Genomic DNA, 13,463 nt, shown 5'->3' on the forward strand with positions numbered 1-13,463 from the left:
CATTGCAGTAAATGCTTGATGTTGCACAGGTCAGACACAGAGGCCTCTGTTTGGCTGTAAATTGTAATTACATGTTCTTTTGTTCTGTCGTTTTGGGATCGTACTTTTAGAAAGGACACACAGATACATATTGAGAGAGAACCGTTATCCCCCTCTTTAATAGTGGCTGATTTGTGCTAGCGTAGCACAAGGACGAGAGCGTCCTCAGGCTGTGAATCATTCTTGCCAGCTGACTCTCATCACCAGCTAATTAATAGTTGATGTGCCGGCTTACAAAAACACGACTGCTATTAACCTGTACATGCTATTGATTTAGCCTGGCTTTAGGTGCTTTGGCGGATTCTTCTGGGGAAAGTGAACGTCAGGGCGAGCAGAGGTTCTGAATATTCTAGGAAATCAAAGTTAAGAGTGTTTACTGGCGCTCAGACTGGCCTCAAGGTAGGGCTGGGAAATATATCGATATTATATTGATATCGTGATATGAGACTCCATATCGTCTTAGATTTTGGATATCATAATATAATATGGTAAGTGTTTCCATTTCCTGGTTTTAAAAGCTGCATTACAGTAAAGTGATGTAATTTTCTGAACTTACCAGAATGTTCCACCTGTTCCATTATTTGCCTTTACCCTTTTAAACGTTGTATCCACATTACTGATGATTATTTATTAAAAATCTTATTTTGAAAATATTTTGTGAAAGCACAAATTATTCACCCAACAATATCGTCGCAATATCGACATCAAGGTATTTGGTCAAGAATATCGTGATATTTGATTTTATCCATATCGCCCAGCTCTACCTCAAGTAGAAGAAGAACTGAGACATGAGTATTAATTAGATATACTGTTGCCCTGCTTCTATATTCAACGTTGAATCTACACTTTATTTTGCATTAGAGTAGGTCTGGTCACATCGCTGTTTGAAACGACAAAATTTCACTGGAAATTGAATTCACTCGTGGTGGCCATGTAAATCTGCACACATTTTTCGACATCCACATTTGTGCTGTTGACCAATAGCAAGCCGTCTTGATAATGCTGACCTTAGAGGGAAGGGAGGGCCTAAAATGGCGGAAGCTTACTAGCTTATTAGCTGTGTTGCACCATCCAGTTTTATTTTTCAATTCTTTTTGAATGTATAATTGCATTAGCGACCGAGCTTGCTTGCCAACTGACAGATATCAAACACCTAGCAAGCTCATAAGCTTGAAAAGCTCTTTTTCCCTTCTCAATAAAACAAAATTCATCTGTGAAGAAAATGCCAGGAGGGAGTAAACGGTACATAGAAAATAGAAAGAAATTTGGATGGCTTGTGGGAATGACTCATAAGGTGCATCTCACTTCCCTTATTTGATAGCTCTGCGGTCCTCAGCTGAACCGGAAGTTGATCTGGCCCTCCTTCTTGAAGGTCGTCTTAAAGCTCCTCTTATTCCTGCCCCTAGGAGCAAGGATCGAGGACAGAGGAGGGATCTCAGAGGAGCTATGAGCGAGGATACACGAGAACAGCCTTCCCAGAAGCCGTGCAGCTGAAAGCCGTTGCTAACTCCGCCCAGCTGACTTATTCACGTGACACTTTTTCTTGTTTCCTCTCTACTCCCATGATTTTGTGGCTGCCTTGGTGGGACGGACTAAGACGCGAGGCAAGTGGAGGAGCCGGGGATGCAGTTTAAGGGAAGTGAGAAGCACCCTATAGTACGTTCCTGTCTGGCTTGCGTGTTAGTGGTTAGCTTTCCAGCTACAGTGGTTCACCGACTAGCCCTGCGAGGAGTCACTAAACAATTTAGACCCAAATGTTTCATGATTGTGCGATAAATGCCATTCTGCCACTTTGTGACCAACCGATAATGAGAAATGTTGAACAGACTTGCAGGTGTGATAACTGGGTCTGGCTGAAGCAAAGGTGTTATTTTCATACTTGACCTTTCAGTTAGTGTGAAGGAAAAACAACAAAATGAGAAATGTGTCTGAACTCGCCACTTGTCATGATGCTAAAATGGTCAATGTTCACCTCACCTTTCATCATCAAGTAGTCTGCAAATGATTTTCTCAATTAATCAATGAATTGTTCAGTAACTATTTTCAATTTACTATCACATAAGACAATGACAAGTAGCAAATGAGGATATTGTGCATTTTTCAAAAAAGAAGAAATGTCCAAGACACTTCTGGCAAAATGTTAAAAAGCCTTAATTTAGATTGCTATTTAATAATGATATTACTGTTAACTTTGCCAGAAGAATGCCTTGGACCATTCTTTTTTTTTCTTTTTTCTTTTACTTTTGTGTTCCCTTCCAAAGAGCACCTTCATTTTTTGTTTGAACTTCCGAGCCCTCCAGACCTTTTCTCTTCTATTGTGCATTTTTGCTTGAAAAGCAATTTAAACGGTTAAATAATTATCAAAATGGTGCTGATTAAATTTGCTGTAGATCGACTTATAAACATATTGTCTAATTGTTCCAGCTCTGTCCTGCTCCAGACAGAAATGTGCAACTAATCTGGCTAAGTATAGAAGTATTCAGTAACCCAATTAAATCAGCTCTAACACCAATAATGTATGCTTTTGCTCAGTCAATTCCATGCTACTTTTATTTCACACACTGACATAATTAAAGGTGCAGTAGGTAAGACTTGGAAAACTAACTTTCTGTCATATTTGCTGAAAGGGGGGGTGTCTAACTGCTTGTCAATCATTGCTCATGCACACACATTCATTCTCTCTTGTGGGGGGAGGGGCTTATGAGACAGTTTTGGGCTTTAGCAGAAAGGGGGGAGGGACTGAGAAGTTGTTGGCCAAGTCCTGGATCTTCACAATCCTACCTACAGCACCTTTAATATAATTCTGTTTTAACTTAGAGGTCACTGTGCTTAGTGCAGAGCTGAGATTAAAATACATGTTTTGAGATGACTTAACAGCACAATACCACACCCCAAAATGAACAAAACAGAGATCTATAATTTAGCATTTTTTGCAGTGCACTGGCTCCATTTAATAGGTAATCTGGCTGTATGTTTAACAGCTTAGATATATCTTCTAAATGGTTTTAAATGTTTCATCCTTATCATACCTTTTTAACAGCAGTTGCTAAAGCTGGGTTTACACCGCCATGTGGCAACCACCATGACCACCGGCTACTTGCAGGAGCGTTCGTAAAAAGCAAAGCGTTTTTAAAAGCGGTTCCTGCCGACTGTCGGTTACAGCCAGAACTTCAGCACTGTGAACTCTGCGGCAGAGAACAATCTGTGCGCATTCACGTAGGCAGCAAATGCTTCATTCCCCTACTACGGGGATCAAAACCGCTTCCCCTCTGCCGCCTTGCCCTCATTGAAATGACTGGAGGCGACGAGTTACCACGCGGCGGTGTGAAAGCCCCTTACAGAATGTTAATTTTCGGACAGATAAATCAACTGTTTAGCTTAAACAATCATATCAGATAAATGAGTCACTTTAGCTTTTTGACAACCTAATCTACAGCTTTTCATCATGAGGCTTTATTTATTGCGGCTTTTTTTTCTGCTGCCTTCATCTCCTCTGTTACATCGGTAAATTAGACTTCATTGGAAGACACATTTGCGGTTAAAGTGCAAAAATAAAAAAGTCTAAATGAAACCATCTCCTTGACAACGCATGTTTTACAGCTCACCGAGAAGCTGCTGAATTAAGCGTGATGCAAACATGGCAAATTGAGTCAATTTGCCTCCTCTAAGTAGATGTGACGCGTGAAGCCTGAATGAATGAGAGAGAATTTCAAAGTTTAATGACATTAAACATCACGTTTTTGTTTCTGCATTTCTTCCCCTGTGCTTGACGAAGGTTCCAGAAGATCAAGCGTAAAGAGGAAGAAAGATATCAGATAACAAGGCAGCGTGGAGGCACAAGCACGTGGTGTCACATGCTTGGCGCTGCAACCACCGAGAATGAAGTGACAGGCCACGGCGGAGCACAGGGACAGAATCAAGAGGTGAGTGGAGCATATTAAACTGATAAGTGGCCATGCGGAAAATAGTCAGGACACACACAGACACACAAACACGACACAATCCGGATGTGTGTGCACACATTTGCATACAAGTGACCAAGGACAGGTTCAGAAACTTTTGAAAGGGGGTTGGGGGGCCATTGGGGCACAGTTTTAAAGAAGTTTGGCTCATTTGTAAACTTTGATATTCTCATATAAAATAAAATCAATAAATAGTTGCTATTTATAGCTCCAAATAGCCTACAGCCATGGACAGTTTATAAGAATATGGGTGTCCCGGCCATTTGTAGTTGTGTGTTTTTCATCTCTTTGTGGTCGTTTTTCATCTCTTTGTAGTGGTGAGTCTCTTTGTGGTCGCTTTGACCCCCGAATGAGATGCAAAAATCGGCACGTAGGCAAAAAAAATAATGTAATGGAGAATGTCTCGCATGCTACAATGTGGCCAAACACTGCGGACATTTCTCAGGGCCATGCCTGTCATCGTCGTTGACGGTATTGATCAAGACTATCCTTCCTTTTGTGCAGACGGTCTGAAACACTTTAATGACCAACATGGAACACAAAGCCTCCAAGCATGCGCGGACACATTGACAGGCTATGATTAAATCAGCAACGGTGGCGGCATTGTTGACGACAATGATGGCAGCACTGAGGGCCCTTATCAAAGGATAGGGTCAGCATAGTTTAACCACCACTGCACACGTTCACAATTAGATGTTCATGGATGCTGATGGAGGAAATTAATTTTGGGCTAAAAACTGAAGCATTTATCATCAAACCGAGCGGTCTGCGAACACAGAATTCTGCAGAGCTCATGAATAATTGTTTCCAAAGCGTTATGTTTTGCCTGTCAGTCAGAAGTGCTCCACGTTAGCTGCAATTCATCTGAATTAGGCGCCTGGTGGCACTCTGTCACGTACACCCCGTCGTAAGCCGTTAAATACATAAATCGGGTTTAAATGAACACACACACCACTTGTCTTGCCTGGTTTGCAGGGTAATTCATCTTCCAACTCCATGATTCTGTTATGCAGTCAAATTGACAAGTAATCCATTGCTGGTGTCCTTGTTGTCAACATTAAGGTCATTTCTGATTGTTGCATTGAGTGAACAGACTTGCAGCTTTGCAACTCTTTGCAGGGGGTGATTGGAAATATGCCAGGCAAATGTATCAACACATACGCCTATGTATGAGTGAGTTTGAGCTGTAGCACGATAACCTGTCAAGGCTACACATGTGGAAAAATGTGGAGAAACTGTATACTTTTAAAAACAACAACCTCAAAGACTGTAGTCACTTTCAATCCCAGTATCCAAAGATGATAATCCTTGCTTTTTTGGCATTTCAAATCTCTCTGTCACAGAGACCGAAAGGTACAGGCCCATGCAATACCTGTCAGGGGACTGTGCAAGAAGTGTAGTACATGTTTTTGAACAAGTCTGTCCAGGCTTTAAATGGATTACACCTCATTATCCCCAATTACTTTTCAGAATAAGCTGGGAAATGGAGAGAAAATCTGACGTGGTGTTTTGCTAAAACTGCTTTCAGGAAACCTTCGCAGAGGTGCTGGATCTACAGCTATAAAAAACATTATTTTTTTAAATTTTTTTTGAGTTAGCTGTTCATATTTCAAGGTCAAGATAAATAATCAAAGTTGCTTTACAAGAATTTATTTAATGGAAACCAGAAACTGATGTTACTGCAGTATCCGATATGGTTTTGTACGGTGTTGAGATACATTTTTTTATTTGACTATTTTTCAGTTTTTCATCTTTAGTTGTTTTACAGCACATTTGTAATGCTTTTTTTGATAAAGTTTAGTGCAAATGAGGTAAACTTCAGTTGAACACCATCAAAGAATTTGCAGTCGGCTCTAATCCGCAAAACAGCTACAGAGCGGGGAGCCTTGTACAGATCTCGTTAGGTTAGACACAAACAAGTTGAGAGTACACAGGTAGAAAAGCAGAACTCTCAAATGCACCTGAGCTCTAACATCTTGCAGTGTTTTGGGGTGAACCTAAAAATATTGCTTGTGCTCTGCTTAGCTGTCAAAAAGATCTAATGCAATGAAGGGATCACTGAGTGGTTTAGAAACACAGCAGCTCCCACCAGTAGCAAATCTATGTTTTGCCCATCCTGCTAGAAAGATCATGGGTGGCAGCCAAAGCCTTCTGTTTTCAGGATGCATTGTAACAGACTGCCTGTGGACAGGCCATGAAACTCACAGCAGAACTGCACTAGCATCAACCTAAACTGGCACGCTAACACATCTTGTCTTGTCCATCTCCTCCCTGGAAGTTGATAAGTTTCCCCTTGGTACGCATTACACATATGCAACAACTGTGTTTTCTCTGCTGAAAGACTGTAGGATTGTAAACATGCTGTTTGCTTCATGTTTCTATCCCATCCTGTTGCTGTCTTTTAGTCTTTGTCTCAATGCAGCTTTAACCATTTCCCTGCATAATGTTAAATTATCTTATTTAAGGTTTCAAGGTAGTTTGACAGTGCTTGAGATATTCTTTAAAAAAAAACCGATATATAAGAAATATGCTCAATTCTTTGATGAGATTGATAGCACTCTACCGCCAGTAGAAAGTTAACTTAGTTTAGCTTAAAGACTGGAAGCAGGGGGAAACAGCTAGCCTGGGTCTGTTTTAGAAGTAAAAAAAAATAACTTATGCCAAACTAAGCTAATTGGTTGCTGCATATATATGCTAAATATGAAGCTAACTGCCTGGCTAACTGCCTGGCTCTGTCCAAAGGTTAAAAAAAGGTTAGCCTATCATCACTTCTATAGCTATTTAATTAACACTTTACGTCTTTCTTTTTTTTTTATACATTTGGACAGAGCCAGGCTAGCTGTTTCTCCCAGCTTTTAATCTTTATGCTAAACTGCTGGCTCTACGTTCATATTTAGCATACAAACACAATGGTGTCAGCAATCTTCTTATCACACATTTAGCAAGAAAGCAAATAAGTGTATGTTCCAAAATGCCGAATTATTTCTTTAAATTAAAACAGGAATTCCATATTAGTAAAAATGGAAGTCCTGTAATCTAGTATCATTTTAAAGAAAGCCAAGGTGGAAGATAGATGGTTTAAATGTAGTTTCTATGATAAGAGAAGAACATGCAAGAAGAGAGACACAATGTTTTTTTTTTGACTGTATCACTTTTTATGCTTACTTTTAATTTTTTTATTTTACATACTTTTAATTTTTTTTAATTCAGCACATACTGCAGTTAGAGCAGCAACACACCTGACACCACTGCAGCTTGATTGGGGCTCCACAGCTGCAGTCAATTGAGATAATTATTAAATCCAAGAATGCCAAGGTTATAGTTGCTTTCTTGCCAACTTGTCTATTTACAATTTAAGCTGTGTGCTGATATCACATGTTCAGTGAAGTCATCATCTTATTTCAGTAGGCTGGACATGGCTGCATATAGAACTCCAGCTGTTAGACATGCAAGACGTAAAGGTGCATTGTGTCGGCAGGATAATTTAAGGCAACCGCGACTACGTTGTCCGTCTGCCCTATTTCTGATACCGTGGCGGTAGAAGTTTTGCCATGGCGGGCCACCACTACAAAATCATCATAGAGGAAACACTGGATCATGACACAACCTAGACAGCCCAGTGCCTGGGGGTTGGGTATCGTTAAAAAAAAAAAAAAAATGATACCAGTACCAATACCAATACCGTGATTTTGATACCTGTTCCTAAACAATACTTTTTCCGCTACCAATTTTATAAAACAAAAAGAAATTACATTATGGCACAAATCTTTTTATTTATTTTTTAGCTCCTACTACATGAGCCCCTTTCTCAGTGCCTAACGTAGAGTTTTTCCTGCGTGTGTCTACGACGTGTGTACAGCCAATCACCAGTATTATTAGACAGTCCCTCCAGGATTTCGTGGCCTTTTTTTGAGATTGTTGTGGCCCAAAATGTCTGATCTTGCGGGAGCTTTTGTAAAAAATTGTGATAAAAGTTGCGATGTCTTTTGTATTTTTGTTGCAATGAAGTTGCGAGAGATGGTGAAAATATAAAAAAAAGTTGCGATTTTTGTTGTTGTTGTTGTGATACTTTAAAAATAAAAAGGAAACTTGTTTTCGGGAAGAATAAAATTACTCTGGGCTGAGTTTTCCTAGTAACCTTACCAAAAGGGCTTAAGATGCTGCAAATGTTGGTATAATATGAACATGGCTGGTGGATTTAAGACAAAAAATAATAATTTATTGAATAAATCAAATTTTAACATATGTGTCAGTGGCTTGTTGAGCTTTACATTGTTAGTTAATTTCCCAGCCTGGCATGTCATATGGTTTGATAAACTACTTATTGGACTTTAACTTATCATTACACTTACAATAACGACCGTAGCTGTCCTCAATTTAGGTCATCCTGTACGTCTCATCTCTGGTTTTTCCTGTATCCACCGTGTGTGTGTGTGTGTGTGTGTGTGTGTGTGTGTGTGTCTTTGTGTTTGGACGTGCGTCAGCCCCGCCCGCTGCAGAGAGCCGACAGGATTGAAACAGCAGCAGCTTTCAGCGACTTTAGAGTGAAAAAGACGTTACAGCATACATTGATTTTAAAATGTGTACAGGTTGGCAGGACGGTCTGAAATGTTTTGCACGGTCTTTCGCTGTACGTTTTGTTGGTAAATATGAGATGTTCAAGTCACACACGTCTCGCCTTCACATCAGAAACAAGGAAATGAATTTGGCGACTTACGTGTGTTCCGTCAACCAGTTCTCACTCCCGCTTGGTCAGTGGCTCTCAGAGTACGCCTCAAAGTCACATACTGACGCAAAGTCTGGCACGTGAGACTGCTGTGATTGGTTTTATGTCACGGGAATCTCCGGTTATTAGTCAATTTTGCGGAAAAGTTGTGGTGATTGGTCAAAATTGCAAGTCGCACCAAATTTACGGTGATTGGTTGAATTCGCGTGAATTGTTGCGAATGCGACATCGCGAAATCCTGGAGGGACTGATTAGATCTTGGTAGAAGCATGCTGCATGTTTATTGGCTCACAGACTCTGATGAGATTTGCTCCATAGGTATTGAAATTGGGTATTGAATGAGCATTTTTCGATACTCTATACTTTGGAGGCAATTTGGTCGGTGCCTAAAAAGTATTGAAATCGGTACCAAGCCCTACCAGTACCCAACAGCAACCCCTGGAGCCAGTCTGCAGCATCCCCCCCTCTCAGCCCACAGTATGTCTTTACACTCTCTTAACCCTGCTTGGTTGATATGTACAGTAACCATGATTTACCCAATTATTTTACAAAGCCCCTCAGGCTGTGTTTATGCCTTCTCCCCTCCACAGTAGGTAAAAGCAAAGCATGCATTTCAAACAGAAATTCTCATATGTAGATGTAGATTCTCATCATATGCATGTAAGACAATTCGGTTCAATACACAATTGGTTTTAAAACACAAAAGCATATTTTAATCCCTTAACAAGGGAGATGACAGAAATTGTCAATTCCCTCACCTCCCTCCTCATCATAGTTTGCTTTGGGAATCGCTGGTGCTCTTTTACACAAAAATCTGCTCAGAAAATCATTAAGCAAATGTTTATTATTCATCCTTTTTAAACAAAAAAGGAAAGAAAAACATCTGCTCTGCCGTTATCATCCATCTGCCTTTGCCATTTCTCCCCGCTCTCTTTTACGGATTTCCCCTCTTAACCCGCAGCATGTAATAACTATCATCTGCCACGCCAATGAGCCATGTAGTAAAACCGCCAGTCTTTAAATTTATCTAGGCTAATCTCAGAGCCGTCACGGCAGCCATTACAAGGGGAAATCGTGCCTTATTTGATGCGGCTGTGAGAGGAGGGAGAATGAGTGGGAGGGCACTCCTAAGGATGTCATTTGGAAAACCCCTCACCTTCTCGACGCAGAGTCGTTGAGGTGTAGATAGTGGGTGGCAGCTGGTGAAAAGGTGTAATAAATATGGGTTGGATTCTAGATATTAATGTTAATCATTTTCCGCTGTTTATTTTGCTGTAAAGAAGTAAAGCATCTTGCTTACATGTCATGTTAGATCGCACTTGAAAAGGCGTCAAGCCATTTTCACGGTTTCCAGTTTACTGTAGCTCTTTCTAGCTTTCCTTGTCTTGTTGTGTTCTGGCTGTCAGGCTCCCCAGCTGACAACTGACGGCTATGGCTTGAGCCAGGGAAACCCATGGGAGGAGAGGAGATGTCTTATGAAATATGCTGCGACGCTTAGTCACGGAGTCACTTTCATATCCTGCTGCGCCGCTTCAAAAGCACCACTGAGCTGCTTCGAGTGGATCCTGCATATTGTACAAAGCCCATGTGAAATGTTAAGTGAACTTGCATACATTTCCATTGTTGCTTCGCTGTAATGCTATGGTGGGGATAATGAGCAATCAACATGTGCGCGTGTCCACCTCTGCACAGTAACGATATGCATTGCTTAACATTTTCACAGATTAATCTCCTGGGTTCTGTGGGTGTTTCTTTAAAGACTTCACTTACAAAGTTTTGAAAGTTCTAAAAGTCAAGCAGTTCCTTTATTTTGTGTTATCTCATTAAAATGAGGACCAAGTCCAACAGAACAAAGCTATTGATGAGAACAATTGATTGGACTCTGGGAAGTGACAAAAGACTGAAATTCAACATCCCTCAAACGATCTCAGTACTGTCACCGCAGCTGTGAATCTCACTCTTCCAACACTAATATTTACCTACCTAATAAAAGTAATTGTTGTGCAACTCGCTCTAAATCAGGCCTGCTTCTGTCGGGGATGACAGAGGAAAATATAAGACATCTCTCACAGTGATGGAGAGCCCCCGAGGCTTGTATTAGCTTGGTGGAAAAGTCAGCCCTCATAAGGTTTTGGTGTATGAATGCAACTGTGCGTGAAGCTGTACAATCTGTTTCTGGTTCTCTTTACTATTAATCATTAACACAGATTAACATTTCAGATGAATGATGATTTCATCTGCTGATATGGAAGTTTGAAAATGCACATTCATTGCATAATAAAGTAGCTGTGTACTTTTAACTGAAACCAATAGTAATAGCAGTTAGCACATCTTTAGCTTCTGCAATGTGATTTTTTTGGTTTTTGTTGGGGGGGGGATTTCTGCCTTTATTTGATAGGAAAGCTGAGATATGAAAGGAGAGAGAGAGGGGGGAAGACATGCAGGAAAACCATCACAGGTCGGACTTGAACCCTGGACCTTTTGCATTGAGGAATAAACCTCTGCTTATGTGCGCCCGCTCTACCAACTGAGCTATAATAATTCAGGCATTTGATTTGCATAACATGACTTAGATTAGCTTATTTGCTGCAGAACCACAGCGATTTGAAGCTAGCTATCACCCGCTACTTGGTTGTAGGGAACCGTTAGCCTTCACCCACAACTTCTTCATTCCTCAACTCCCACATTGTTACATCAAAATAGTAAACCACAAAAAGTAACCACAACCACACACTTTTTGAAATGTAAATAAAGGTTTTTCCCAACTGATATCCAAAGGCACCCCTCTGACCCACAAGCTCACAGTGCTAGCTAAGTGCGGTTTCATTGGGGGTAAACAGAGGGTTAGGTGGTTTCCCTAAATCACATTTAATTTCAAATACAAACTAAGTTTTCATATATAGTTTAACACACACCTCTTAGGGGCGCCCTGGTAGTTCACCTGGTTGAGTGTGCGCCCCATGTACCAAGGCTTAGTCCTTACCCCAGCGGCCCAGGTTCGAGTCCAACCTGCAACTCTTTGCTGCATGTCAGTGCCCCTCTCTCTCCCCTATTTCCTGTCTTCAAGCTGTCCTCTCAAATAAGGCCAAAAGCCCCAGAAAATAATCTTTAATTAAAAAAACCTGACACACCTCTTACCTGTGATAGCATGGAGTCTCTGGAGAGCTTCAGCAATTTGGACAGTTGTAGAGGAACTAACTCTGCTAGCTAATTCACAAGCTAACGGTCAGCTAACAATTGCAGCTTATATGGTGGGGGTACAATGGTCACCCCAAATCAAATTTGATTGTATAAATAACAACACAGTTTAAAAATATATATATTATTTACATTTCTTCCCAATAATTTCCTATAAAGTTTACTGGTAAGAATTAGCAAATTATTAATTATGGTGAACATGTAGGCAAAGGTGTATTATTAGGTTTATAAGCAGTTGTCATTTTTTACGGAGGATCTTCTTTGAAATAAATGCTCCATTTAAACCCATGTAAACATTTATTATTTATCAATTTGTTACTGGATATGTATTCATTATAAATGTTGAATTGTGTGCTCGCTTGCTTACAGACAAATTGCATTTGTATGCCTGTTCAGCTGACTAAAAGACTTGACTGGCATTTGATTGGAAATAATTGATTGGAGGTCACAGTTAAACACTGTCTCTACTTTACCAGTTAGTGACAAATTACATGGTTCTTCCCAAAAACCTTCAATGGAATATATTAGGAAAATAACATGAATTTATGAGCCCTTAAAGTGCTACTAGAGAGATTGCTGTGTACACCTCCGAATGCAGGATAAGTTATTAAAAATTAGGGCTGTCAGCATTAACGCGTTAAATCGCGATGCAATTAAGGGCATAACACGTACATTTTTTTTAATCACATTAATCGCATGCCGCCATTTATTAATTTATTTTCACTTCATTCGGCTTTGCGTCGTGCCTAACAGGCTACTATTTTGACCCTTTGCCGCACTTTGCCATACTTCCTCGTAACAACACATCCTGCTGCTGCAGGCTGCAGGCATGATGGAGAAAGACAGCAGCGGCGCAATTCTGAATGGCGCTTTTTATTTTCCAAAACTCCCGGACGGGTCGAAAGCCATATGCACATTGTGTAAAGCCGAATTAAAATATCACCGAAGCACGTCAAGCTTGAGCTACCACCTACGAGCTAAGCACAGTAGTACAGTTAACGTGACTCAGGTTGATGCTAGCGGGCTCAGGCAAAGCACTATTTTGGAGAGTGCTACTTGCCGACCTGCAGATGAAACCAAATCCAAAAAAATGACTACCGCTCTTGCAAAATGGGTGGCAACTAACTGCAGACCTGTCAGCATCGTAGAAGACTCGGGTCTTAAAGACTACGCTTGGCATGTTCTGACCCATCTTATACATTGCCGTCGAGGGGGACAGTAGTTTCACGCATACACAGCCTGTACGACACGGAGAAAGCAGCCAAACTGGAACTGCTGCAAAGTGATGCAAGGTGATCACTGGACGTCAGTGAGTAATTAAAATGATTTAGGAGTTGCAGCACACTATAATGACTCTAGATTCAAATGTGTGACTAGATTCACACATTTTTCTTTTGTTTACAGTAAATAAATAAATAAACAAATACAAATCTTAAAATCAAATTCATAAAATCCTTTTCCTTGCATTCATTTCCCAATCAAGATACACTGGTAATAATTGCTTTCCATTGTTAATATGTATTTAATAACAGTTCTGA

General features: G+C 40.5%; 1 long non-coding RNA gene across 1 annotated transcript in view; it reads left to right on the top strand.

The window, feature by feature from the left end:
* Positions 1 to 13,463, top strand: part of LOC116039809 — a 196,067-nt gene that overhangs the window by 109,244 nt on the left and 73,360 nt on the right. Inside the window, exon 5 of the long non-coding RNA XR_004896095.1 lies at positions 3,815 to 3,962. This is a non-coding gene — a long non-coding RNA (uncharacterized LOC116039809). The remainder of the gene's footprint in view (positions 1 to 3,814; positions 3,963 to 13,463) is intronic.

The sequence above is a fragment of the Sander lucioperca genome, chromosome 20, assembly GCF_008315115.2.
Source record: "Sander lucioperca isolate FBNREF2018 chromosome 20, SLUC_FBN_1.2, whole genome shotgun sequence".
In the NCBI taxonomy this organism is placed as follows: domain Eukaryota; kingdom Metazoa; phylum Chordata; class Actinopteri; order Perciformes; family Percidae; genus Sander; species Sander lucioperca.